The sequence below is a fragment of the Sus scrofa genome, chromosome 18 (assembly GCF_000003025.6).
Source record: "Sus scrofa isolate TJ Tabasco breed Duroc chromosome 18, Sscrofa11.1, whole genome shotgun sequence".
Lineage (NCBI taxonomy): Eukaryota > Metazoa > Chordata > Mammalia > Artiodactyla > Suidae > Sus > Sus scrofa.
The window spans coordinates 21649437-21675390 of record NC_010460.4 but is presented as its reverse complement, the minus strand read 5'-3'; the positions used below and the strand labels follow the sequence as shown (position 1 = coordinate 21675390).

General features: G+C 37.6%; 1 protein-coding gene across 6 annotated transcripts in view; it reads right to left on the bottom strand.

Annotated features, from left to right (window-relative positions):
• Window positions 1–25954, bottom strand: part of GRM8 (glutamate metabotropic receptor 8) — an 811904-nt gene that overhangs the window by 81562 nt on the left and 704388 nt on the right. The window lies entirely within an intron of this gene.

The following is a 25954-nucleotide window of genomic DNA, read 5'->3' as shown; positions in this document are numbered from 1 at the left end:
CTGAAGATACTGAAATGTGTCTGTACAAGCAGGACAGGTATAGGATGGTGACCTGACTCACAAACCCTCAACTCAGGGTATCTGTCATGATTCAAGGAGAAAATTATATTTCCAACTTCATCTTCTGGCCTAAATTTCATGTGTCATCATGCTTTGTACATTATGTATCATTCTGGTATTCAAGTGAGTGAGATTTGTTTTACTGACATCGATGAAGCGTTGAGAGGTAAGTTAGTTAAGTCAAATGAATTGCCTCTCAAATAATTGATCTAGCCTGTATTTTGAAGAATGGATGACATGTATAAGGGAAAGTTTAAAGAAGTTTTGCAATCCCAGAATGACATGAAATATATGAAAAACTCTGTGTTATTAAATAGAGCAGGGCCATCAGTAAATAAGCATCAGACAGTAATTGTGTTTGCAGGTACCAACATTATGATAAATGGAGGGCACCAGTGGAAGTGGCTTTACATAGAACTGGCCAAGTTGATCTATATATGGTTGTCTCTCAATAACACAAACCTGGATGTTGGGACTGAACAAATACAGTAATTGCTACTGATTCCTAATTATCCCAAAGGGATGGGATATGTGTGGGTGAGAGGGAGACAAGCAATGACTACAGAATCAATTTGGGAAGCATACTGGAACTCTGAAGACAGGGGCAGGAAAGTTAATACTTGAAGGTAAAAGTTATTTTTAATTTTTTTTCTGATTTATGGTTAAAATATGGGACTACTTTTATTGGATATGTGACTCCTGGAAGAGCATGGTTGGTTGCATAGATAATATGATATTATGGGATTTTGATTTCTGGGATGTCACTTAGGGTACTAGAAAAATAGAACCTCGACGAGACAGTGCATCATTTCCTGAGATTCAGAAACTATGTATTTGTCCAGAGAATGGCTGTTATGATCACAAATAATTTAAATTTAACATGAACGGGGGAGATGAATAAAAGCCCACATTAAGTTGCTAAATCAATCATAAATTGAGTACATTATGAAGATAAATACAGTGTAGCAACTACAAAATAACCAAGTAATAATAAAAGTAAGTATTATTGCCATTAATTGAGTACTTACTATTTCTAGGCACTTGAAAAAGATCTAATTCAATGTTCCAATGTCCCTTTGAGGTAGGTAATTGTTGTCCCCAGTACACAGATTGTTTTAAATTGGGTTGAAATTTAATTAAGACACTTGCTAAAAATTTCATAGCTAGCAAATGATAGCAATCCTACTGGAAATCAGGGTCATCTTATCCAAAGTTCATACTGTAAACCATTGTCTGTACTGTCTCACCAGGGTACCTAGACATACAAGGAGAAAACATTTGGGAAAAGGGCAGAAAACATCTTAAATGACCATAGACTCATCTATACATAGGTTCACAATAAAACAGGTGAGGATTAGAAATTAACTAATGCAAATAAAACAGGGAAAAATGGAACAATTATTCCATTTTTGTCATTAAGACAGTATCAGAATAGAAAGTTTTAGTGTACACACACACACACACACACAATGTCAGTTATGAAAAAGAAAGGGGAAAGCATCGGAAAATCCAGATTATTTTCAGCTGTGGCAACACTGAATTCCCATGGCTAGAAGGACATAGGTAAGATACTTCCCGAACACAATCACAAAGCTACCACGGCTGCACATATTTAACTGTTCCTGTGCCACCTGTTTGGTAGAAAGCAGGAGTCCTTCTAAGTTCTTTCTTAAGATATACAGCAGCACTTTAAAAGCAGGAAAGGGTAGTTCGCTGGTGGCCTAATGGGGAAGGAGTCAGCATTATCACTGCTGTGGTTTGATCCCTGGCCCCAGAACTTTTGCATGTGGACATGGACAAAATAATAAATAAAATAATAAAATGAGGAAAGGATTATGCAAATAACAGTGGACACTATCCATGGGTCAACAGCAATACATCTAAGAAAGACCTGAGTTTTAGTTGAAAATAAGCTTAATAAATAATTGAATAAGTAATTCAAGATTGATAGTTTCCAGATGAAAGCTAAGTGAGCTTAGCATTCATTAAGAAATCTATCAAAGTCCATGAGGTTGCCAAGAGGGAGGTGGAGGGCGTGAGATGGACCGGGAGTTAGGGGCTAATAGATGCAAACTATTATATTTGGAGTGGATAAGCAATGAGATCCTGCTGTATAGCACAGGGAACTATATCTGGAGTATGATGGAGGATAATATGAGAAAAAGAATATATGTAAATGTATGACTGGGTCACTTTGCAGTACAGTAGAACTGTAAATCAACTATAATGGAAAAAATAAAAATATAAACAAATAAAAAAATCTATTGAATCGATTTCCCTGATAAAACTGACCTGTGCTATTCTGACCTCTGTTGGCATACTCTGCATCATTCTTTTCAAAAATTTTTCAAAAGGGACTTATTAAAATGTAAATAGATGTAAAATGTAAAAACTAAAATATATATGAATGACTTTTGAAAGAAATAAGCATGTTTAAAAATGAAGCCAAAATTTCAAATATCTGTGGGGGTTGTCCTCAAATACATAAAGGATGAATTGATTGCCATGTGGAAGACAGAGGATTGGTCTTGATTTTTTAATAATCCCCTTGGCGTAAATTAGAGACAAATTTTAACTCAACCTAAGGAAAGCTTGAGAGTCACAGCTAACAACTATGTTATAAGTTAGCTGGGAAGATAAAGGGTTTTTAGTCATTGGAGGTGTTCAGGCATTGGATGGACTTATACTACTAGCTTCAATTCTTGATGGGCAATTGGATTCAATGACCTTTAATATTTCTCTCAGTGCTGACCATGTGATGGGTATATACTCCTTCACTGACTCCCAGTCATATTGACACATATTTTTGAAATATTTTGACCAAAGTTTCCAGCCAGCCTTGAGACATAACTAGCTTGCAGATCTTCATTAGAGTCTATGTGGAGATTAAATCTGTGGCCTTGGGCTCAATAGTATCACATCCTCTAAACCGGTACCTCTTATACAGCCATGGTCAAAGAGTGTTGGTGAAGCAAACAGGTGAAAATCCATTTGGAGATATTATTAAATGCAAAGATGTCAACATATTGAGAAAATTGCCCTTTTATTCCCATGGAGATACCCACAATCAGTCCTCCTTGCTGAGGGTGTGGGGAGTAAGAAGATCAGTACTGCCTATAGCAGCTCCCATGTATATGGGAAACTCAGGTGTCACTAAAGGAAAGCTCAGTATGAAGCTTATGTACGTATCTCAGGGCTATGCTGTCCATTCAGATCTGCTCAAATGTGGCCAACCACCACTTCTTTGTTTATCCCATATTAAATTCCAGCAGTTAGTGACACCTAAGATGAGCACTGATGTGACTATGGGAAAACAGCTTTGAATTAAGTGGTCTTGCAAGACATCTCCTTGAGAATTGTAGAATGTACAAATCCAGAGACAACCAGGCAATTTCATAAATCTTCTGGTGTTTTTGGAATATTTCTTCCCTACATGGTGGGTTGTGATGAGACTGGCTCTCTGGGTTTTGCCTTTTATCCTGTTGGGGGAAGTTCTTATAAGGCCACCACAAGGCATATCAAGAAGATGAACAATAAGCATCTCAAGGAACAACTTTGTTAACTGTGTGTTAATAGGATCAGCTTTGGGGAAGAGCGGAAATTACATGTGGACAAAGACCAAGGGACATACCAGTGTAACTTTAGACAGTCCTCAGAAAAAATCAAAACAAAACATGGATAGTTAGTAAAAACAGGCGTGCAGTAAACTTAGCAAAATTTTAAGTGTTCCTGTAATGGAAGACTCCAATAGGAAATTTCTGAGCTCTGGTTGTGAGTTAAAAAATACATAAGAATGCCAGAAAGGCCAAGGAAGAAATAAATGGGAAAGAGATCAGTGGAAAAATCATATATAGAGCTGGATCCAGAAGAAAGTTGAGCACACAGAAAAGACTGAATTACACCAAAAATCTGAGGTTCTGAAAAGGAAAAAAAAAAAATTAGCCAGAATAAGATGAATCTCCAGTTAAGGCTCTTGACAATGCCACAGAAATGAAAAGTTACGGAAGGACTTTTCTTCATGTGGATTCATAACTAATACATGATTGAAATTCACTGGCTTCTCTTCTCTAAAAGCAGAGGAGAAGAGAAGGGGTTATAATGGTCTCCCCACCACTGTACTCCTTCCTGGAGAAAGAGAAGAAGATTGGCTTGATCAACAGGTATATGCACCTCATGGCTGGAATGAAATAGCTCCTGGCCAACCCCATTCTCATCTGTGGCTTGTGGCTACTTTGTGCATGTGGACCTATCGGCTCAGATCACAGTATAATTCAACTAACAGGTTGGTTCAGATGAAACCTAGTATTCACTGGCAGCAGTGTGGTAGAACATGATAGACAATGCACCATCTGTCAATCTGGATTACATCTGAAAATGGCAGAAGATTATACAAGGAGTCACCTAAAGCAACAATGTACACAGTATTTACTTTAGTTTCCTTTTGCTTCTGTAATAGATTACCATAAACTCGGTAGCTTAGAACAATACAAATTTATCTTGCAGTTTTGGAGGTCAAAAGTTGGAAACCGGTCTCACCTAAAATCAAGGTGTTTGCAAAATTGCTTTCCTTCTGGAGGCCCTAGGGGAGGATACCTTTTCTTGCCTTTTCCAGCTTTTAGAGGCTGCCTGGATTCTGTAACTCAGGACCCCATTCCATTTTCAAAGCTAGCAATCTTTCTCAAGTGGCATTGCCTCCCTCTCCCACATTTAAAGTTCCTTATGATTACACTAAACCCACTCAGATAATCTAGGATAATGTCTCATGTCGACTCATTGGCAACCTTAATTCCACATGCTATCTAATTCCCCTTTGCCATGTGATATAGTCACACATTCCGGCGATTGGAATGTTTGCATCTTTGAGAGGACTTCCTTTATTCTGCTTACCACAATTATTAGTCATTGAATTTATGCCCTCCATCCAAGGAATGCTCATTTATTTTCATATGTCTTCACCTATACTTTAAATTTATATTTGCACTGTAATTATTTTTGTGCCTTAAATATACACATAAAGTTATATTAAATTCTTATGGCAAATAATTTGAAAATTTCAACATTTTGGTTGTTATTTACATTTGTCTCATAAATCTAGTTTTATCAATCCAGTATAGATTCACCTGAAAAAGTAGAGAACACCTATTTACATTTTAATTTGAGGTAAACAACAAATAATATTTTAGGATGTCACAAATATTGCATAGGACATATTTATACAAAATAATTATTCAATGTTTATCTGAAATTCAAATTTAATTGAACATCTGGGTTTTTATTTAATAAATCGGGCAACCCTAACCGAATAACATTTTTAAAGAATAAGTGTGGGAAATGATGACTTATTATACACTGAGTTGAGATGTAAAATGGAATAATAGTTTTTGCTTATCAGTACTCCATACAGAAACAGAAATATTTTAATATGATAAATATTAATAATTTTACTTCCATACATACTAACAATTCCAAATTTGCTTTACTCTTCTAGGGCATTGAGGTTTCAGGATGTGATGATATATAGCTCTTCTTTCAATATGATGATATATGCAGTATTTCATTTGAATAATGGGGGAGATTTTTTAAAGTGAAGCAACTATTTCAAAATAAAAGTACTGGAATCATGGAATAAGAAGTGAAAAAAGGAATGGAAGTTATTGAGAAAAATGGGCAATTGAGTCCGTTTGTAAGCTGCTCTTCACTAAAACATACACTAATAGAGAGGAAACTCTGAGCTAATAGAGGAAATGGGATTGTTCCTTTGGAAGACTGAAAGAGAATTTGTGGGATCATATGATAAGACATTGTGTGGGAAACTAAGACCCAAATCAGACGTAGCCGACAGTGTTGAATGGTTTCAAACAGAAGCTGACGTTTGTTCAGTTTTTTTTTGGGGGGGGGGGCTGCACTTGTGACACATGTAAGTTCCCAGGCTAGGGGGTGAATTGGAGCTGCAGCCACCAGCCTAAGCCACAGCCACAGCAACATGGGATCCAAGGTGCCTCTGTGACCTACACCACAGCTCATGGCAACGCTGGATACTTAACCCACTGAATGAGGCCAGGGATCAAACCCACATCCCCATGGACACTAGTTGGGTTCATTACTACTGAGCCATAATAGGACGTCCTGTTAAGATTTTTTGACTGAAAATAAATATTTGGTTAACAGGATTCAGTAGGAAGCATACTGTTAGGGCACCTGGGACTAAACTAAGCAACCATCTATCTTCCTGATACAGTGTATGAAACCAGGAGTAGAATGGAGAGAATGAGAACCCTTTGGTATAATACCATATCACATAGAATAGCTTCAAATTATTTACATTCTAAGAAAGAAAACATCGTGAAGCAATTTGAAAAAGAAGCCATACTTTAGGAATTTATAAGGAGTTCAAATTGAAAAATGTCATGACATATATACCTTACGTTATCTAAGATATGTTCTAGAAATTATATTAAAGTGAGTTTCACTATGCAGAAATATATTTTTCCATTGCCGACAAATTGAGACTGTTTTTTTCTACAGAAATATATATTGTTCATGCTTTTTAACCATACATTACAAACAGCAATTTTTCAGGAATCACACAGCTTAAAATTATTTTGTGATAGAACATATTACTAGAGTGTGGGGACTAGGGGAAAAAAAATATAAGCAAACTGTGTTAAAACTTCTAACTTGGAGTCATATTACAGTCATAAAATAGTCATAAAATACATTTATTTTTATTTTTTAATGTTTTTAATATAGTTGATTTTCAATGTTTGGTCAATTTCTGCTGTAGAGCAAAGTGATCCTGGCACACACACACACACACACACACACACACACACACATTCTTTTTCTTGTATTATTTTCTATTTACTTTAAATACAAAATCATGTCATAATTTATATTAAATAATTAGGCTCTGCTCTATTTAAGAAGATGTAAAACAGTATCTGTTTGGGGCTAGGTCTATACTTATAGAATTAGTTGCTATAGTTATGGTAGATGTATGTAACAAGAATATAAACTTAAAAATGTCTCAAATACATAAATACATCAGTACAAAAAATAGGAAGGAAGAAGATGGAGGATGTCAAAGCAATTCAGGCTGGTCTGAGATAGGCTCAAAAGTGGGACTGGGACTCTTTGCTGCAGTGCTTGCACCTAGACAAACACCTCCTCCAGCAGCAAAGTATGAAGAAAATATAAGGGACTAAAGATGCATGCATGCATACATAGTTGGGGCAAATTATGGACAATGTACAAAAAGACCAAAAACCCAACTGCCACTTCTGAGGAGTTGGGAGCAAAAACAGGGTCCTGTGCATGCCCCTTGCACAGAGCACCACCAAGGGAGTGGGCAAGCCACCTAAGCCACCCCTCCATCCCAAGCCCTGTACTCATGCCTACATTCACCTCATATAAGGAACCAGCTTGCCCCTCCTCCGGGAGCAAGCAGTAGTCTTATATAATAGTCTAATCTTGCCTGCTGAATGCTGCTGTTATCCCCATTTTGCAGATGGTAGCTGAGGCTTAGAGTATAATAAATAGAGCACAGAGAACACATACACAGTAGAGCACATAGTGGAAGCAGGACTTGTATCCCAGTAGCTGCTCTCCATATCCATGTTTGTTACACCATGCTGCCTCCATGCAAGTAGACTGAACACAATTCGATTGCTCATAATGTTATTTAAAATAGCGTACAATGTATAACTATTGCACATTGTAGTCAGTTAGAATTGACCCTAAAGTGTTCTGTGCATTAGAAATATGACCTTTATTTTTCAAAATAAAAAATGTATTTCTCTGTTTGCCTTACAAGGTTTTCAATCAACAGGAAGAGAACTCTTGTCATTTACATTGTTGGCATACTTGAATTAAGTCTTAAACTACCATGAATTTCTTTTCACGAACCTAACTTTTCCTGTTTCCAGTTAAATAGACTTTAATGCACCAGCTTTCTCTCGGGGTTTACAGAAATGAGTGAAATTAGGTGGGGGGGGGATGGTAGGAAAATTCAAAGATATCTAAGGGAACTTAACTGACTTTTGTTACCAACATTCTACAATTTGTCACAAGAGACCTGCTTAGTGGATGTAATTTCCTTCTCTTTCCTAAGGCATTGTGGCAGAGCAATTTATGATACTACGTTTAACTAGAAGTACAAGGAAAATGTGGTAGAAAGGATAAGGAACTCACTAATGTGAGGTGAAATCAAAATCAATCTCTAACAAGAGATTACTTTACACATTAACTTCTCTGGGGTCACATTAAAGTCTTCCAGCCAGCGGTTCATTATTTCTAGCAAGGGAAAAATAATTTGACTGATAAACACAGAGTAAGGATGAGTGGAATGTGCCAAAGAAATGCTAGGTAATGCTAAACTGGCAAAATCGGAGAAACTAGGATATGTCTATGATCAGTAATACCTTATAGCTCACCTTTGTTTCTTTCAACCAGAGAGCAAGGGAATTTAGAAATCAATATAGAGGATTAAGTACTGAGTGCATTTCTCATTTTCCTGCCTAAGCTATCTCAGTAAAACTGAAAGAAACATATGGTGTGAGTACATGCCCCATAGGGCTTTTTGGAAAAGTAATTTAGACTTTGGATCATATGTTTGTATCATGCTATGTTAATGTGAATACACTTGATTAAGACTTATGAGACTGATGACTGCCTCAAGCACATTTATCTTCTAAAATGCTTCCTGCACTCATTTGCATCCTTCGCTCCATATGCATAATAATTTTCATGTGCTTTTGCTTAAAAATTAGGTCACATCTCTGAGTGGTTGACCACTTTCTATGTAGCCAGTAATTTTCTCTACAATGATAGCATCTTAGAATTAGACAGGGTCTTAGAGAAATTGTGAGGAAATCAAATATCCTGGAGGCAATTACATTCCCCAGGTGCTGACATTCCAAGTGAGGCTGTAAGACAGTCAACCTGGTCAAACCCTGTTTTACAAGTGAGGAGATTGAGATTCAGATAAGATAACTTGCTTTATCAAGGCCACAGAGATATTAAATGAGAGGAGAACCATTTGGCCCAAACATTTTCCCCACTTTTGTTTAAACTCGATTTCTGGCACACATTGGCTCAGAACTAGCTTGAAAATGTTTATCACTTTCCTGTTTATCTAGTTCAACAAAACCTTTTAGCTGAGAACAATTTGCAGTGTACTTTGTCAGGCATAGAGGGGAAAGCAAGAAGTGAGTGTCAGATCGAACACAAAAGAATTATCATTATCATGTCTTCCTGAAGGTTTCTGAATGAGAATACAACCATAGGTAAAACCCCAGATGCACAGACTCATAAATGCCCAAGAACAACGCAAAGCACAAAGCTGGAAAGGTAAAATAATAGATGTTCAGATAGATATATATCCATTCAGGATCTGTAATGTTTTGCATGTTAGAGAACAATTCATGGGTTGGTTGATTTTCAAAGGAAATTGGGTTCAATGGAATGAAGGGCTGTGAAAGTCAAAATTTAGATTTGAGCTAATGGTCAATAAAAGATCATTTTAGTTTAAGAAAACTTCATAGCATCTCTGATGAAGGCTTTAACAATTTTTATTGAGTAATTATTCCATAATTATCAGGTTAAAATCTCCTAGAATTCAAGCTCCGTGAAGCCACATCTAGCTCAATCAATGCTGTCAGTATTGAGCAGAGGGATGGTGTTAAAATTTGTTGGTTGAATAAATATTTTAAGAATAACAGAAGTATGCAGAGTAACTTTATGGTAGAAATCTGGAAGTCATGCTTAAGAAACAAGTCCAGGAGGTCAGCTCTTACATCATCATAGATGATCAGACCTAGACTAGGGATGTGACCTTGGAAATGGGGAGGAAAGGAGGCATCTAGGGGAAGTTTCAAAAGAATAATATAATTTGTTGACAGAGCATACATAGGAGTGGAAGGGAAGAGGAAGTCTATGTTGACTCTCAAGTGTTGATCTCTGAAAAACAGGTACCACTGCTAGAAAGGAGGCATTAAAGATTAAGCAGAATAAGCATAAGGGAGAAGTATAAAGTAGCAGCTAAAAGCATGAGACCTGTAGTCAAACAGAATAGGCTAAGCCCAGGCACTCCTCATACTAGCAGTACAAATGTAAGAATTCCTGACTTAAGTTCCCTACATCTATAAAATCCATCTCTTAGAAATTAAAGAGAGTGTTTATACATAAAAACTTAGCCTGGTTTTTGGCACAAAGGAGACATTCAGTAAATAGTATCTATTTCAAATATGCTAAATTCTGGGTTTTAGATATCTTAATTTCACAACTTGAGTTTTGGATTGCTTTCAGATTTTGGTTTTGGATTGCTTAATTTCACATGTTTGTAACTTGAGAGCAGAGATTAAGAAGGCAATGTGAAAAGCATGAGTGTAGCATGTATAGCAGAAGCCAAGTGAATGATGAGTGTTTCAAGGGAATGGTGCCTGGGAGAAAGGCCAAAGTCATGGGTAAGTTGAGCAGAAGGAAGATGAGCTCAAGGAGACAGAGGGGAAAAAAATATTCAAGCAATATGGTTTCCTAGAGTGTAGGAGAGGGGAAAATAGAAGATGGGGGTGGAGAGGTGCAAAGCCATGTGTATTAGCAATCACAAATGTGTGCATGTTCTATATAGGAAATACACTGTAAAATAATAAGCAAAGTAAAAATAAGGACTTTGAGGGCCTTCTTTGGAGACATGTACTTTATAATCCTACAGTACTGGCTGCCTCTACTCATTGCTGTTTATCTTGTCACCTTCTACACATAGCTTTCTTTTTCATCCCAAATGTAATTATTTATTTCATGCTTGTCATTGTCAGTTCTTAACAATAAGTAGGCAATATAGCCAAATATTCAATAAATTGCAGTTTGATTGGACATTTTTGCACGGGGAAAGTGTTTTGTTCAAGAAAGGGCAGTGCTACCCTGATAAGCCGCCTGCTGATGTAAACACTTTATGGTTTTATGACAGGCTCACAATCTACCAATACTATTTTCAACTCAATTCAATTTGTGTGAATGAGGATTTCAGAGAAAACAGCTGGCAGGAGAAACATATGACATTTAATCTTGCCTGAGAACATGAAATCTTCTACAAAGCTATATGTATATGCGTGTGTGAAATGTGTTTGTATATACTCACAAAGGTTATTTGGGGAGCGGTATTTTACAGAATTGGGGCCAACAGACAGCAGAAAATATCACATTCTGTGGTATTTTTCTGTAGATACGCTTGACTGAACAAATAACTCAGTGAGTCTAAAGTTCCAATAAAAACATTCAACTGATGGCAGTTTTTTTTAACTAAAACGATTTTTTTTTCAAAAGGAGAATAACCTTAAGTCATCCTTAAAACACATTTTAAAAACTCTACAATTAGTGTTGTAAGTTTTGATTGATTCAAAACTATTCCCTGTGAACAAGATTCAGAACACTGTCAAAATGCAGAACTTTGGAGTTTAACTCAGGAACTCAATGCAAGGTGCCCAAAGTTGTACAAAAATGACATCTATAATAAGGAAAAAACTAGTGAATGAATTTGGTCGCAACTATGATAAGCAAAGGGAATCAAGATTACTCTAAAATTTGCCCAAGATTACTAGACTATAAAATTCATTACACGTCCATATTTATACAATCAGTTGGAGTCAAAATCATTTAGGAGTGAGTTGACTTTTATTTCTAATGAGTTTGTCTTGTTATTTCAATGATCACAATTCATTTGAGTATTAGGTACCATATATGTTTACCAAAAATCATAGTCCATCAGGTATTCTTGTCCTTGTATTCTTATCTTTGCTTTTATCTACACTGATTTTACACAACTTCACTCTTTTAGGACCAAATATCCTCCATCCTTGGCTAGAGGCAGTTATTGGCAATGAAAAAGAATTGCTTTTTCTCCTTTAGCCCAGGCCAGAGGGAAAGCTTCAGGCTCTTTCTTGAAGTCCAGTTAGACAGAGACTTTGCCGCAGCCACAGAGAAGGTTCAGAGCCACACACACAGACACAGACCACACAGGACGAGTGCCTCACCTCCCACTCTGTCCTCTGTTCCCAGTTCGATTGGAAAGGAGTCTCTTCTTTCCGCTGCCACAAGTCAAGCCCTCCCTATTTCCTGCCTGTGTTTCTTCAAGAATCCTCTTATTGTCTTTTTTCTTTGTTCTTGCAATGCATCTGACTCACCCCAGCAGAGAAACCTCACAAAATAGAACGGTAGTGAGAATACAGCCTCGCTCAGAGAGATTCAAATATACTCAAGTCCCTCGCACATGAAGTACAAACCTGGCTTAAGGTCCACTGTGAATTCGCTGCCAATTATCTGACGAGCTTTAGTTTGTGGGTAACCATAAAACTTGTTGCTCACACTGGGAAATACATTTTCAGATAAGAGGAATGCTATTAGCAACTGGGTAAATCGGGACATGTGGTCACCCAGCCCCCCTTGTGCCTGTGCTAAACTCAGAACTGTTCTTCAGTCATAGGTTTTACACACACTGTCCCAACTTTTCCCTCTTCTGAAAGTTTAAACCCACTGCTCCTATTGTTGGGACTATTACTTCCACCTGTTTCCACTCTCCGAGGCCGATCCGATCCCCACCTCCTTCATGGAGACGTCCTCCATCCCTCAGGAGGACAGACTCCCTTCCTTTCTTTCTCCGTCTCTGGCTCCAAGACTTCATAGTAGATGTTTTGCCTCCATCATGTTCCTCTGCTTTGTGCCAGACTTCTGTGTGCTTGGTGTGTCCCTGTTCTTGACCCTAAATACTTGCTACTCATCTTTGCATTTTCCTAAATACCAAGCTAAAGTCCTTGCAGAGCAAACGTTTGAAAATGCCATCGCCGCCTGGGAGTTGATACAGATTGTGACCTTTAAAAATTATTTTCTTTAGGTCATTAGCCCTAAAGAAGAGGAAATTCATAAACTATTTGTGATGACCAAAGACCGTGAGTCATTTAAACCAGTCCCAAATCACTCACCCATTTCTGTGTCTAAGATTTTCTCAAAGTATGTGTAACACATCCAAAGTCCCTAAGAGAAGGTACATTTGGATTTTCTTAGAGATGCTTTTCCTGAGACTTTCACTGAAACGCTTCCATATACAATGACTTCTGTTTTTATCATAGATTTGTTTATTAAGTAAAATAAAACCTGTGTTTATTAAATAAAATTAAATCTCTCCATCACCCACCTCCCCATCTCATGACACTATATAGTTAACAAATTTGAACAGGTTTAATTAATTGATTAGTTAATTTGCTGCTGTTTAAATAATGCACTTCTGAGTTACCAATTTTAGTTTGTTGACTACTCACAGTAAAAGGTGAGTGATTTAGGGTGCTCATACAGCTTCCCTCTCGCTCCTTTTTAAGAACCTCCCAATTTCTTTATTTTTATTTATTATTATTATTATTTCCTTTTTTTTTTTTTTTTTTTAGGGCCGCATCCATGGCACATAGAGGTTCCCAGGCTAGGGGTCTAATCAGAGCTACAGCTGCTGGCCTACACCATAGCCACAGCAACACACGATCGGAGCCACATCTGGACCTATACCACAGCTCACGGCAACACCAGATCCTTAACCCACTGAGCAAGGCCAGGGATCGAACCCGCAACCTCATGGTTCCTAGTCAGATTCATTTCCATTGCGACCCAATAGGAACTCCCTCAATTTTTTTAAAGTTATGTTATTATTTTTAATTTAGCAGGTTTATAATATTTATACTCACTTAAGTAGATAAATTAACATGTCTGTGTTTTGGTCCTAGATTCCTTCTAACAGTGTAAGACCAGTACAAAAAGCTGTATAATGGCCACTAAATATTATTCCTTTAAGATTTATCCACGTAGCCTGACTGGACTCACAGAGAAAGGATCAACATAATTATTAAAACCCTGTTTTTTAAAGGGCAATTAGACACTTGGATCTAATAAATCTTTTACAATGGCTTTTAAATTTTGTTTCTTCTAGGTCATATGCAATTGCCAATGTTTGTCTCATATCAGACACACTTTTTAATTTTGTTGGATTATATCTAGAATAAGTCATGCATAAGATATATAGGCACCAGATTTTCTACGCCACATTCACTTTTAGCCTCATAATGGTTGATAGTTTAGCCAGTCCTACAGTTATAAGTTTAAAATACTCTTCCCTAAGAAAGTCTTGCCTTATTGCCTTCAAGAAGCACATGAGGTCCAATTTTCATTCCTTACAGGAGTAGTTCCCCACCTCTACCAAAAAAAAAAAAAAAAAAAATCTTAGAATTTCTCTCCATTAGTAACATTTTTCTAAGATGAGCGGCCCCTTCTGTTTTAGGAACACCCTATTTCCAGTTTGTGAAACTTTACTTTTAGATTATTTCTTCCCTTTCTTGGTCTCTTTATTCTTCTTGGACATTTATTAGATACATGTTAGGATCCTGGGTCTTTGCTCAATGTGTTCTAAATGTTCCTCATATTTCTTTCTTTTTTTTTTTTTTTCACTTTCTCCCTTTTTTTTCTAATTTTTTTAATTTTTTTTTATTTTTAGGGCTGCACCCATGGCATATGGAAGTTCGGAGGCTAGTGGCAGGAGGCAGCTAAGCTGCCAGCCTGTGCTACAGCCTCAGCAACACAGGATCTGCGCCATGTCTGCGACCGACACCACACCTCATAGCAATGCTGGATCCTAGGCCCACTGAGTGAGGCCAGGGATGGGACATGCAACCTTGTGGATACTAGCCGGGTTCTTTTCTGCTGTGCCACAATGGGAATTCTGGTTTTCTTTTATTTTAACTTCCAGATAAAAACTCTGGCCATTAGCCCTGCCACACCATGTTTAAGATGTTCAGTTTTTATTTTCATGTTCGTAATTTTAATTTCCAATATCATTTTCTTATTCTCTGATGATATTTTCCATGGCCTATATATGGATTTGGTGTGTGTGTGTGTGTGTGTGTGTGTGTGTGTGTGTGTGTGTGTGTGTTCAACATTCTCCTGATTCTTTCTTTCTTGGAATGCTAATTAAAAGTCTATTTAAATTTTTTTCTTGTAATTTCTAAATCACTCCTGGTTTTATTTTTTTATTATGTGTGTGTATGTATGTTTGTCTTTTAAAATTATGCTATTGGGAAAAAAATATGTTATTGGTTTTCTTCAGCTATCATGACATCTTTGGCTTTGATGTATAATTATGATTGAAGGGCCAGGCTGATCGATAAGGATTACTGGTGAGATGCATTTCCCTTGGATGGGCACACAGACTATGAACCTGTGTAAATTAATGAGTTTTACTTAACTGGCTTCTCTTAAAGATGCATGGACACAGGTAAACAAGCAGACTGGGGATCTGCCCCTGGAGAAACTAGTCTAAGATTTGAGAGATTTATCATATTTCTATTCTATACAGAAGTTGCACTTCCTATTTACCACCTGTCCACGTCTGTCTGAAATACAATTATTACAAATTCTACTGCTGTTCTCTGAATGTCTTGTGCCCACACTAAGAGCATAAGATAATTCTGGCATCAAATAATTTCTATTCTTTACAGTGGAATTCTGTAATTTTAACCTATACGCTCCCTACATGTCAGGTTAGAGCAGAAAGGAGAAGTGAGGGGACCAAGTGGCCCAGCAAGTTTGAAACTCAGCTCTTTAAATAGTTTTCCTGATGGTCACTCCAAGGCCTGCTTCAAGTCTCTGGTGACTTCAGATTTAGAAATTATATGGGACTGTCATATTAATCATTTATATCTCCTGAGCTGTGCTTTCCCCTCTTAATTTCTCTGTAGATCAGACTCATTCGAGTTTTATTTTTTAGGATTCTCCCAAATTGTTTCACCTAAGGTGGATACAGGCATACCCTGTTTTACTACACTCTATTGCACGTTGCAGATACTGCATTTTTTACACACTGAAGGTTTTTGTCAACCCGGCATCAAATGAGTCTATCGACACCATATTTCCGACAGCATTTGCTCGCGTTGTGTCTGTGTTGCGTTTTGGTAATTCTTGCAGTATCTTGAACTTTTTCACTATTATTACATTTGTTATGGTGATCTATTATGTCACTATTGTAATCGTCTTAGAGCACCATGAACCACATCCCTATCAGACAGACAACTTACATACATGTATGTGTTCAGACTTCCTCACCGACCGCCATTCCTCTGTCTCCTTCCCTCTCCTCGGGCCTCCCCCTTCCCTGAGGCACGACAATACTGAAATCAGGCCAATTTATAACCCCAACATAGCCTCTAAGTGCTCAAGTGAAAGGAAGAGTTGCATGTCTCTCACTTTAAATCAAAAGCTAGAAATGATTAAGCTTAGTGGGGAAGGTATGTTGGAAGCCAAGGTAGGACAAAAGCTAGGTCTCTGGTGTCAAACAATTAACCAAACTGTGAATGCAAAGAAAAAGTTCCTGAATAAAATTAAGGAGTGTTAATAAAGTGAATATACAAATGATAAGAAATTAAAACAGCCCAATTGCTGTTTCTCCAAAAAATTGGAGAAATTTTTAGTGGTCTCCAAAGACGATCAAACCAGCTGCAACATTCCCTTAAGCCAAGGCCTAATCCAGAACAAGACTTTAACTCTTTTATATCCTAGTAATGCTGAGGAGAGGAGGCTGCAGAAAGAAAGTTTGCAGCTAGCAGAGGTTGGCCCATGAGGTTTCAGGACAGAAGTTATCTCCATAACATAAAAAGTACAAAGTGTAGGGGGTACCCATTGTGGCTCAGCGGTAACGAACCAAACTAGAATCCACACGGATGCGGGTTTGATCTCTGGCCTCACTCAGTGGGTTATATGATCCAGTGTTGCTGTGAGCTGTGGTGTAGGCCAGCAGCTACAGCTCTGATTCGACCCTTAGCCTGGGGACTTCCATATGCCATGGGTGTGGCCCTAAAGAAACAAAACAAAAGTACGAAGCTAGCAGTGAGCACTGATATAGAAACAAAATGGTAGCAATTTACCCAAAAGATCCAGCTAAGATAACTAATAAAAGTGGCTACATAAACAACAAATTTTTGATGTAGACAAAACAGCCTTACATTGGAAGAAGATACAATCTAGAACTTTCATATCTAGAGAGAAGTCAGTGTCTGGCTTTGAAACTTCAAAGCACAGACTGACTCTCGAATTAGGGACCACTGTAGCTGGTGACTAAGTTGAAGGCAATGCTCATTTACCATTTTAAAAATCCTAGGGCCCTTAAGAATTACGCTAAATCTAGTCTACCTGTGGTCCATAAATGGAACAACAAAGTTTGGATGACGGAAAATCTGTGTACAACATGGTTTACTGAATATCTCAAGCTGACTGTTCAGACCTACTGCTCAGCAACAAAGATTCCTTTTAAAATATTACTGCTCATTGATTATAAACCTGGTCACCCAAGAGGTCTGATGGTAATGTACAGTGAGACTAGTGGATTTTATTGCCTGCTAACAACATTCATTCTGCAGCTCATGGATCAAGGAATAATTTTGACTTTCAAGTCTTATTTAACAAATACATTTTACAAGGCTATAGCTGCCATAGATAGTGATTCCTCTGATGGAACTGGTAAAAGCAAATTAAAAATCATCTGAAAAATATTCATTATTCTAGATGCCATTCAGAACATTTGAGATTCATGAGAATAGGTCAAAATAGCAACTTTAACAGGAGTATGGAAAAAGTTGAATGCAATTCTCATGGATGACTTAGGGACTGAGTTTCAAGACTTCAGTGGAAGAGGTAACTGGAGCTGTGGTAGAAATAGCCAGAGCAGTACAATTAGAAATGGAGACTGAAGATACAAATGAATTGCTACAGTGTCAGATAAAATTTTGAGGGCTCAGAGGTTTCTTCTTACAGATGAACAGAGAAAGTAGTCTGTTGCGATAGAAACTACTCTTGGTGAAGATGCTATGAAGAATGTTGAAATGGCAGCAAAAGATTTAGAATAGTATGTAAGTTTAGATATAAATAAATAGATATAGATAAAACAGCTGCAGAGTTTGAGACGATTGACTCCAATTTTGAAAAAAGTGCTACCCTAGGTAAAATGCTTTCGAATAGCATTGAAAGGAAGTATCAATCAATGAGGCAAACTTAGTTGCTGTCTTGTTTTAAAAAATTACCACAGCCACCCCAACCTTCAACAGCCACCACACTGATTAAGTCAGCAGCCATTGACGTTGAGACAAGACCTCCAACTAGCCAAAAGATGTGATTCACTGAAGGCTCAGATAATAGCATTTTTTAGCAATCAAGTATTTTTAATTGTTATGCACATTATTCTTTTAAAGACACAATGCTATTGCACAGTTAACAGACTGCAGTATAATGTAAACATAAATTGTATAAGCACTGGGAAAACAAAAAATCTGTGTGACTCACTTTATTATGATGTTGTTTTCTTTCAGTGGTCTGAACCAAACCCACAATATCTCTGAGGTCTACCTGTAACTACCATCTCTCTCTGTCTCTCTGTTTCTCTTTCTCCCTCTCTCTCTAAACCCATCATTTCCATCATCTTTTATTTCCCTTATTTTCTTTCCTTTTTCGAAAAAAAATTTGGAGTTCCTGTTGTGGTCAGTGGTAACAAACCCAACTAGTATCCATGAGGATGTGGGCTTGATCCCTGGCCTCGATCAGTGGTAAGGATCTGGCACTGCCATGCACTGTGGTGTAGGTCACAGACGTGGCTCGGATCTGGCATTGCTGTGGCTGTGGCATAGGCCAGCAGCTACAGCTCTGATTTGATCCCTAGCCTGAGAAATTCCATATGCCGCAGATGTGACCCTAAAAAACCAAAAGCAAACAAAAAAATTAATTATGACCTTACAGGGAATAGATATCTATGTTTGTGCCAGCCCATATCTTAGACCAGAAGCCAGCCTAAGATTTTTTTTTTAATTTCTTTTAATGATGCAAATAAATCTTCTTGGCATTCATTTCAAATAGCCTGGAATTTAAGGTAATATTTGGTTGAATATTTCTCTACACAGTGGGTACCAATGCATATGATTCTGCATTTAGAGGTTAAAAAAAAAAAAAAATTCCCAACATGAAAATGTATATATGGTTACAGCCAAAAGGAACTATTTGCTTGCAATCTGCTCTTCCTGGCACCCTGTGTGCTCCATGAGATATAAGCATCTACTGAATCATGGAAAATGCAATTTGAAGTTACATAAGTAAATTAGTCACTGCATTCTGTACTATCAACAGTCTGGGGCGTCATTAAAGTTCTGGCTATAGAAAAAAATTGTCTTTTTGTATCGCATTCCTGCTAAATGTTTGAAATAAAGTCGTGGTCACTATGTTTCAGAAAATGTTCACATTTTAGTCTTAATCAAACCTAGTTCTCTAGCATTTAAGAAAGCTAAACTGTTTTAATGAGATATGTTAGCTCTAGGATTAATTTCCCAGGTTGACTGATTGATTGATTGATTGTAACTTGGGTGTAGACAATTCAAATCCTCTGTAAACTCAATTTCAGTTCAAGAAAGAGAGGGAGAATACACACACACACATATATATATAAATGTGTAAATACCATAATCTCACCAACAATCAAATGTTTAAATTAAGTAGCCCCAGACCACACAGTTTCCTCTGAGGCCCCAAAAAGTGGGATCATGGAATCTAAGCAGGTTCACACAATCAAATATTTCTTTGTGCTCTCCAATAAGATAGGCATCCCCCCAAAGACCTGCCCTGGATGGGTAAGTCGGTAATATTCTGCAGCAGTGATTTGTAGCACAAATGTAAAAAAAAATAATAATAATGAATCTGCCTTTCCTAGAAGAGCTCCTTACAGGCTTGCCTATACTCTGCCTTCAAATCTCTTTCATTTCATTTTTTTTCCCTTCTATATCTTCACAAGCACATCGTTTTCACTGAATGAAAAAATGAGATCATAAAAATGTTTTATTTTCCAGTTGTTGTTTTTTTTCTTTTTCCTTTTAATTTGATTTTTCCTTCCAGAATTGATTGCAACAGTGTGGTATGATTAATCTACCATAATACTGAAAATAGTTCTGGGATGTGGGACAGTTCTATTTCAAGAAATAGTTGGTAAAAGCTTTTAAAGAATCACTTTGAATGACTGTGAGCTAACAAAGAAAGAAAGCGCTACAAAGTTTATACAAATGATGGACACACAGGAAGGATACTGATGATTGTTTCCAAGTGGAGAAGTGTTAGCAGACAATTAGGGTTGGTCTGATCTCTTCTGAAAATTACTTCCATGGCCATCGCCGTCTAGGTTATATTGACACTCTAACCTCAGGTTTCTCAGGCTGTTCTTTTCTCATCTGGACAATTTCTTAGAGCAAGAATCTTATTATTGTTCTTAGAATTACCTCTCCCCACTCTTGTTAGAATTATCCACTTTTCAGTGGTCACCCAAGTGTGTCAGCAACTGCTTTCTGGTGACACTTGCCTTTCTTCCAGTATTTTCTGCTAAATACACGAAGGCTGTTCCATATTGCCTCAGGAACAGGTCGCTCTTCTCTTTCTCTGAGCCCTGCAGATTCTTCTCTCCTTTAACCTCTGGAAGCTGTTATGGTCTACACCCTCGGGCAAGCCCCTGTGTTTGGGAAAATACTTCTGGTTGGGATGCTCCACAGATATAGTCCAAATGGCTGGAGAAATTGAGGCAATCTTCTGAATTTTAAATGTATTCAGTCATTAAACAAATATTTGTGAAGAACCCATTCTGGGTCTGGTTTTATGCTAGATGGAAGGATATGATGGTGAGCAAAATAAAATAAGATCCCCGCACTCATGAAATATAACCTAACAGTCATAACAGCCAACATCTATTGATTGTTTATTATGTGCTAAACACGTCCTGTGACTCACAATGTGTAGCTCTTAGCAAAACTACCATGAGGTGTCTATTAATACAAAAACCCACCATAATGAGACAAGAGGATTTTAAAAAGTCAATCATCCTCCTGCCCTTTCCTAAATAGTATGAACTCACATCTGCTTCAGTTTGTGAAGAGGGCTGGGTACAGGCGAGCGCTTTATATCGCTCTATAGCTGAGTTTGCATTCTCTGGAGAATGTACTGTTCTCTGCACAAATTTAGCCACTGAACTGCATTTTCTCAGCTGGTTTAACAGAACAAGGATTTGAATCCATGTCTTCCTGCTCAACAGCTCATGCTCTCTCTCTCTCTTTTTTTTTTTTTTTTAGCTTTTTAGGGCCAAATCTGTGGCTACCCAAGCTAGCCACTGAATTGGAGCTGCAGCTGCCCGCGTACACCACAGCCACAGCAACGCATGATCCAAGTGGTCTGTGACCTACACCACAACTCACAGCAATGCTGGACACTTAACTCACTGAGCAAGGCCAGGGGTTGAACCTGCATCCTCATGGATACTAGTTGGATTCATTTCTGCTGTGCCACAACTAGAACTCCCCATGATCTTTCTCACTCCACTCACCCACCTCTGCACCCTTATGGCTCTTCTGCCTTATAATCAATGGAGAGAATAAAGGAATGAGGGAGGGATGACATGGCAAAGGCATCTGGGGAATAGCATCAATTCGCCTTTGACATGTCTACTTCAGACAGAACTAAGAACAACGGTAGGAATTCCTTTTCGCATTTCTCCTTAAATATTTAGCAGCCCTATATCAGAATAAGTGATACTGACAAAATTTTGAAAAGAAACATACCATTTAAATAAGAAACATTATTTTTCAGGAAAAAAAGTTGTAATGGGAATCACAGTAAGGTGAATACATAAGGTCCCATTATGCCAGTCTAACTTAAATCATAAATAGGCATTTATATTATTATATTATATCATCATTATGCAAGACACACCACTCACTCATTCCACAGGTGTTTATTGAGAATGTGCTACATAACGAAATTCTCCTGTGGTGCAGTGAGGTAAGAACCTGGTGTTGCTTCAGCTATGGCCAGGTCACAGCTGCAGTGTGGGTTCGGTCCCTGGCTTGGGGAACTTCCACCTGCTGCGGGTGTGGCCACAAAGAGAGAGAGAGGCTCTATGTCACAAGAGATATTCATCCAGATACATGAGACAGACATACACATGAGACAGATAAAGGATGACATTTGAAGATGACAGAAGGAAATAAAGGGGTGAGGCTGAATAGAGGGAAGGGACTAAGATAACTCCAGGTTCCTGACTTAAGCTACTACGTAGAGGCCGCACTGTTCATCTGGAAGGAGAGGGAAAAAAGGCATGATCCAAGCGGTCTGTGACCTACACCACAGCTCACAGCAATGCTGGACACTTAACTCACTGAGCAAGGCCAGGGGTTTTGGGACATAAGGGGTTTTTAACATTTTGGAGCTTTATTTTCTTTTCTGTTTTAAGGATGTTTTGTTTTGGTCCCATACTATGCTCTGGTTGAAGCACTGTGCTCCTTGGAGCTTGGCAGTGTCATAACCTTGGTCTGATTATCTAGGTTTTATGAACCCAATTAGAGTTAGTAAAATTTGTATTGAAGAGTTTTCTGCCATCCTAACAGCCCCTAACTATCCCTAAGGATTCTTTTCCTGACTATTAATTATATTTAAAAATTTTGTCTTTTCAACCCAATTATACAAGTCTGTGTTGGTCCTGATCCATGCCTTGGTGCATCTGCCCTTCCCTCACACCACTCTTTCTTTAAGAATAGAAAAAATTCACTTATGTTATGATTTAGTTGAATGCAGCCATAGGTGCAAAACTAACAAATGATGTCATTAAAATCTATTGAAAAAAATAGATCATTTTGATTTCAAAATCTGAAAAAAAGAATGTGTGAAATTAAATGGCATTTTATCATTGAATGAAGGTGTACTTTAGAGAGCTGTCTGTCCTCAGGAATGCTACAAATTTCCCTTTATAACTTGATTTTACTCAGAGGTTTTCTAAAACATCTGTCTAAATTATTCAACTAATTTTACTTTATATTCCTACTTCTCTTGTAATTTCAAAGAGACCTGGTGTGGCTAGATAGGTTTTCTTCTGTAGACATCATTCTATGAAATATAATTAAATGCACACTGGAGGAAATTTTTCTCTGCCCCTATCTTCCATGTTGTAAATTCTTTGTCACTGATGTATAGTTATCAGACACATAGTTCTTTTGCTTGCTTTCTCATCTTGCATCTTGCTCTTCACTATCTCCCTCTGCCCTTGAGCCTGGCACTTGCTGGTGCAGGCAGGCGTCAGGCAGCATGGGCTGGGAGCCAGGCTGAGCCTTTGTACAAGGAAGGCTCAGGAAGCAGACTGACATGGCTCAATAATTGGCACGATTCTGGCCACAGTGCTCAATAAGGATCTGCTGAATTAATGGGTATGTGTGCCGCCTGACTATTGCAAACACTTCAAGCTGATAACGTGGGGTTAACTGGCTGAGCATTATAAATGACACTGGAGGCCTGACCAGCTCTTTGGTCCTCCAAAGTCAATGAAACCTAGGAAAAGGCTTCCTTTAGAGATAGAAATGTTTTTCTCACTTTTAATTTCTGTGTCAATAATTTTAGCAATGTGAAAAAATGAACAGTCTCAAAATTTTGTGTATTATTTTGAATAAAGATTAAAGAGTAATAATTTTGACATAGAACAGCAGGAAGCAATTTTTCTTTTTTTCTTTCTTCTTTTTTTTTTTTTTGACTGTGCCCATGGCAAATGGAAATTCCTGGGTCAGGGATCATACCCACACCACAGAAGCAACCTGAGCTGCTATAATGACAACTCACTGCGCCACCACCAGAGAACTCCAACGGGAAACAAATTGTAATGTGAATTGTTAGGATGACACATAAGCGTATTTTTTTAATCATTGTTTAAAATTGAAGTATAGTTAATTTACAGTGTTGTGTTAGCTTTAGGTGTACAGCAAAGTGTTTCAGTTGTATGTATTCTTTTTCAGATTCTTTTCTTTTATAGGTTATTACAAGATGTTGAAGAGAGTTCCCTGTGCTATAAAGTAGGTCTTTGTCGATTATCTATTTTACATATTGCAATGCGTATCTGCTAACTCCAAACTCCTAATTTATCCCCCCCAAATTAATTTCTCTGGTAACCATACATTGTTTTTCTATGTTGTGAGTCTATTTCTGCTTTGTAGGTAAGTCCATTTATACCAGTGTTCTAGATTTCACATATGTAGTATTATATGATAGTTGACTTCCTCTGTCTGACTTACTATAATACGATAATATCTAGGTTCATCCATGTAGCTTCAAATGACATTATTTCATTCTTTTTATGTCTATTAATATATTTTATAAATTTATCTTACCATGTGCCTCTTTGACCTGCTTTGATTCCACAAAGCTAAAAAGGAGAAAAGAATTCTGGCTAGCATTCAGTCCTGTCTCTGCAGGCATTGATAAATTCACATCCACAAATATGTACAGAAACTCCAGGTTTTTGGAAGGATGTACAACTCCCACAGGCCCAGCAGCACTGGGCAGCCTCCACTCCCTGGCATATTCATGGATCCATTTCACTCTGAAAACTCTTACTCTCTCCATCACTGCTCTTCAGGGGGCAACTGAAATCCTGCAGAGTTCTTGTTCTGAGAGACAATGGCCATTTTTTTTCTCATTTCCTTAAAAAGGAGCCTTAGGATGATGCACACTTGAATTACTATAGTGGCATCTTATAGCTTGATGGAGAATCATGATTTTATATATTCTAAAAGTTTATTCTATAATTGAGTCACTAAAAGACTTCTCTAAATAGAAATAATATCTTATTAGCACTTATATTTGCTCCCCCAGGCCCTTGGAAGTCATAATATAAAAAGTAAGAGTAGGCCATCATTTATAAAATGTAAAGGAAGAGAAAGAAAAAGAAAAGGGAGTTAGATATCAGAGTTCAGGAGATTTTGTTTGGTTAAATATTTCTTGTCCACAAGAAAGCAAAATAAACTACCCATGGCTCTCTCTAGATAAAAACAATATATTGAAGAGTTAATTCCAGGTTCAAACACAAGTGCAAGTACCATTTAAGTTGATGTTATTAATAATTCAAGTAATGTGGACATTTCCAGACTCTGAAAAACATTATTTTTCCCTGACTGGTCCAATTAACCATGTCAAAATAGAGCCAATAGAATTTGAGAGAAACATTCTTTCCTAAGTTAAACTGATAAGTTTAATCTTCATAAACTCCCCTCTGCATATGTCAAAAGAGAATGTTATCTAATTATTAGGTTGAGAGCCCCAAACTATCTTATTTTACTTTCCTGCCATGAGCATGGTCCTATATAAAATACTCATGGATTTCCGTCAGGCTATACAAGTCAAGAAAGGTCACAGCGCTGGAAACCATGGCAAGTTTACTCTGAATCAGGTTTGCTGAAGTACACTTTTTGTCTTTCAAAGTTGAAGGCCACATTGATCTTGGAAGGGATGAAAGCTCATACAAATGAGCTCTCTGTGCCCTTGTCGAGTATTCTTTCCTCTGAGTTAGCTGGAATTTTAAGAGTCATGCAGGACTTGGAATGTTAGAGCCTAGGGAAGATAATTGCCCCCAGGATGTTTGACTTGCTCAGGCCTTTTGATGACAGAGGAAGGAACAATCTTTAAGTCTTCACACTGAGAAGGGAACTTTCGCATAAGTATGTTGGGGCTGAAGGGCTGTCCCTTCAGAATGGTGGCATTTGCCTTTGTTTTACAAGCTGGCCGTCTCCACCACACCACCCAAACCTTGGAATTCATGATTAATGTTAGTTCTCTGCTTTTTATACATTGAACTCCATACATCAGTTCAGCACATACTTCCTTTCACATACAGATGTTCTTTACTTGCAGAGTTTTATGTGGCAAAGTTAATGGAAGATTAAAGATTTAAATGGAAGATTAAAGGAAAATTATTTCAGCAAATTCAATTGATCTTCAACTTCTAATAAATTATAAACTGCTTTATATAATTGCCCATAGC